Below are 4,615 nucleotides of genomic sequence, written 5' to 3'. Positions count from 1 at the left end.
GGTGTTGGGTCGATGGTTGGACTCGATGATCTTAGAGGTCTTTTCCAACCTCAATGATTCTATGATTCTATGATTCTATGATTCTATGATTCGCTTCATGATTCACTTGCCCACTCTTCCCTGAGCACGCCATTCACTCCCACTAGGTGGGAGGTAGGTGCAGAGATTGGGTGCTCCTCGGCAGTGATGCTGACGGGCGGTTCGGTGCCGGCTGCACGGCCACCCTCTTCCTTCTGCAAGGTGACCGCGAGTGGCTCTGTGAACTGCCCTGTGGATTTTACACAGCTGTATGACACCCAGGTTTCCTTGAGAAGTAACAGCCATGATCAGAGGAGAGCCGAGATGGCAGGGCTGGGTGCAGAGCTTGGTGCTGTCCCAGCCGCAGGGACCTACCTGCGGAGCCAGTGCTGGAGGGGGCTCGCGCAGGTCCTGCATCCACAGCTGGGTGCGCTGGCATCTCTGCTTTGCTGGTGCTTGTTACTAAGCATGTTTCCTAGGTTCAGCTCCTGCTAGAGCTGGGCTTACTTGGGGTTGTTAGCTGCTTTTGACCATAGAATCATAGAATCACAGAATGGTTTGGGTTGGAAAGGACCTTAAAGATCATCTAGTCCAACCCCCCTGCCATGGGCAGGGACACCTTCCACTGGACCAGGTTGCTCAAAGCCCCATCCAACCTGGCCTGAACACTTCCAGGGATGGGGCATCCACACCTTCTCTGGGCAACCTGTTCCAGTGCCTCACCACTCTCACAGTAAAGAATTTCTTCCCAGTATCTAATCTAAATCTACCCTCTTTCTGTTTAAAACCGTGACCCCTCGTCCTATCACACTCCCTGATAAAAAGTCCCTCTCCAGCTTTCCTGAAGGCCCCCTTCAAGTACCTGAAGGCTGCTATAAGGTCTCCCCAAAGCCTTCTCTTCTCCAGGCTGAACAACCCCAACTCTTTCAGCCTGTCCTCATAAGGGAGGTGCTCCAGCCCCCTGACCATCTTCGTGGCCCTCCTCTAGACGCGCTCCAACAGGTCCATGTTTGAACAAGGTGTGTATGTCTGCAGAGCCTCAGTTTCCAGGGTCAGAGTGGTCAAAGTGACTGCTGCCACCTCAAGCAGCTGCTGTTGTGCACACTACAGCATGCAGGTATTACTGCAGCATTCTTTATACACTCGTTCTGGAAGCAATTTATTCCTTTTAAGAACTAGTTACCCCCAAAAAATCAGGTTTTACAAAAAAAAAAAAATCCTGGGAGGTTTTTGAGTATTATATTTGATAGATGTGGTATCACACTGGTGACTGGCCCTCGTCTGGGAAGATGAGCAGCAAACAGGTATTTGCAGCCAGTGCCCAGCTGAGTGTGTTTACTGCACGTGTTTTTGTTCAGATGACAAGCACCCGAGCACCAGGTGGCATTCCCACAGGCAAGGCAGCAGCACCTGAATTTTGATGCACAGCTGGGGTTACTGCCTTTTGTTGACTCAGGCACCTGTTGGTACTGCATTTGAAGAAGATGCAGCCTGACTTCTGGCCCTTAGGGAAGGGAGATGGAGAAGGAATCAAGTCTTGACAGCTCAGAGATCGGAAACCTTAAAGCAGTTTGGATATTGGTACCAGCATGACTGCAAGGGAGCGGGGGGCTGCATTTTGCCCTGCAACCTGCACTGGAGGCTTTGCTCTCATAATTAGGCTATGACTGGTATTTGGACGAGCTGGTTGAAAGCTATATAAGGCATATTTGTGCAAGGGGCAGTCATTTCTCTATTTTTTTAGGGTAGGCATGAAAAGGCTGTGGGGGGAGCGGGGTGGAAGTGCAGTAGGTCCAGGGGTGGCAGCTTGGAGAACACGACGTCCTGCTGCACGTCTTCTAATGAAGTATACTTGCTTTTTTTCTCCCCAAGAACTGGGCTAAAGTAAGTGTGCTGCATTTGCTCCCTGGCCTGGTAGTCTTGCCGTCACGGGGGTCTCATGCTCCCGTGCTTCAGCTTGTTTGATCCGGGCAGGATTTGGCCTGGAGCTGAGTCACCGGTTTATCCAGTACAGTCCATTTAGGCAGATATCGTCAGCCCTGTTATATGGATCTCATTTTCCAGCTGTCATCTGGTCTGAAAAAGAAGTTTGCAGAACAACTAAGTTAGTTAGACTTCATAAATTCTTCCTGTTTCATGGGAAAAACTGTGTACGTGTTTAAAAAAGTGGAAAACCCTCAAGCAGGAGGAGATGTGTGGAAGTGGAGCACTGCTGCACCACCTCCATGCCTTCTGAGGAGGGACGTGTGTGCTGTGAAATTTATATGTGGATCTAGTTATAATATTGCTTGAATAATAAAACTGAAGGCATTTGAGACTATCAACGTAAAGGGCAGGAAGGGGCATGTGCCAGGGGCCAGAGCAGAGAGCAGGGAGTGTTACCCCCAGGACGACCTGGCCGGGGACACTGTCCTCCTGCGCAAGGAGGAAGACCAATCAGAGACAAACTCTTCCTCTGCAAATTGGATGCTGGAGATATTTTAGCCTTTTCTTCATGTAGGTCCCAGAGGCGTGGTGATCTGACAAGTGATGTAGGAGGTTTTAACAGGTAGACTTCACCCTGGTAAGCATAACCAGTGCGAGGTGCCTGTCCCCTGGGGACACCGTGTGTCCTGCCGGTGCTTTGGCACTGCAGAGCTTGAAGCCAGAAGGGGCTGTGTGTGGGGTGTTTCAGCCGGGTCATGTGAAGTAGCTGACACGAGAGAATACTATAAAACTAGTTAGCTTTTTCCATTCATCAATAGATCAGAAAATAATTCTATGTCCTTTTCTAATTGGTCATTTAAGGATGGATTAGCCCAACATTAAAATGTTTCTTGGTCTTTAAAAATAAGCAGATGCTTAGTTAGACAATTAGACAATTATTTAGAAAGTATTGTACATTTTATCAGTGTATTAGTAATAGGAAAAGTTTGCCCCTATGTTACTGACACATCGACAGTAAATCTGGCTTTCTTTACTGTTTTTCTCCCCATCTTAATTATTAAAAAAAGGTTTGTCAGCACTGTAGAAGTTCAAACACCAGTATAATTGAGTCACACCATTTGATTTGAAGTGACCCATCACTCATTATTGGCCTCATTATTGAAATCTGCCCATTTGGTTTGACTTCTGTGCATGGGGATGTCATGGGCCAAGTCCAGTATGGGCCAGATTCCCACCTCGGTTATAGTCATAAATCCAATTATTTTCTTCAAACCCTCTAACAGCACGCAGGGATTGTGCAAGGTGCAGGAAGTGGCATCAGGCATTATAAAAATCATAATGTATAAAATGTAATAATGCATTAGCAGCTCATCAAAACCAGTTTATCTCTAAATCACTCCAAATTTAAATACGTTATTTCACAGTTCACATCACTACTGGTGACTGATGCCGGTAAAGACCCCGTCAACGCGGAAGACTGGGTAATGGGGTTGGTGGCCCACCCTAATTCCAGCATCATGAGGTAAGGCTTTGCTAACACAGCCGCTATTATCGCTGTGTCTGCCTTCCTTATTAGGGCTGTCTGAGGTTTAATTTCTACTTGGACCGCCTCATACAAATCAGATCATCACTGAACTGGAAGACAGCAAAATCCTTACTGGTAACACTTGCAGCTGACCCAAACTTCAGGAAATGGGTAAAAGAGGAGGGAAGACAGCCTGTAGATGCTGAATGGCCCAAATTACCTCCAGCCATGGCCAAATTCTCGCTGAAGAGCAGGAGGTAGTGAATCATCTGGTGAGCCTGGTTATACAGCATGAAGCTTTGCTCCTGCCCAAAAGCATGTGGCTTTGGGGGGACCCAAGGGCAGCCCCAGTGCCTACAGGGAGGGCATGGAGGAGCTGGAGCCAGGCTCTGCTCAGCGGTGCAGAGGAGGAGGACAACAGGCAACAGGCACAAGCTTAAACATGAGACATTCAGATAGGAGAAGCTTTCTCCCCATAAGGACACCCACGCCAGCTGCTGAGGTAGTTGAATAGGTGAACCCGAGCAGCCAGTGCTGGACTCGTCCCCTGGACCAGTGCAACCCAGGGAAGGCACACAAAGCTGCAGTCGGGAGCTTGGCACAAAACCACAGCTTTGTCTCTGATGCTCTAGTCACTTGGACAGAGGTTCAGCAAAATGCTTGGTCTTGCTGTAAGAGTGTAAATACTTCCATCATCAAAAAACAGCTTAAATTACACTTAGTTCCCATGACTTGGTTGCATGGACGGTCTAGTTTTACGCGCTTCACTTTCTATAACTGTCATATACAGATAATGACTCACTAAAATGCAGCATTTCATTATTCATCTCTGTATAATTAACAAAATGTGAAATACTTTTGATGAAAGCCACATATGAACATTACTGTGTTGCAACTAATTGACAGTCACAGGCTTAAACTATATTTCAAATAATGCAAACTTAGTGTCAGCTCACAGTAGAAGATGTACACACTTTGTCCTCTGCATATTTAATCAGCACTCATGATGTACTCCACTTTATAGAGCAGTGTCCTGGTTTTGGCTGGGATAGAGTTAATTTCCTTCCTAGTAGCTGGTACAGTGCTGTGTTTTGGATTTAGGATGAGAACAATGTTGATAACACACCGATGTTTTAGTTGTTGCTA

Source organism: Aptenodytes forsteri, unplaced genomic scaffold (assembly GCF_000699145.1).
Source record: "Aptenodytes forsteri isolate BGI_AS27 unplaced genomic scaffold, ASM69914v1 Scaffold75, whole genome shotgun sequence".
NCBI classification, from domain to species: Eukaryota; Metazoa; Chordata; class Aves; order Sphenisciformes; family Spheniscidae; genus Aptenodytes; species Aptenodytes forsteri.
This window is presented reverse-complemented; position numbering follows the sequence as displayed.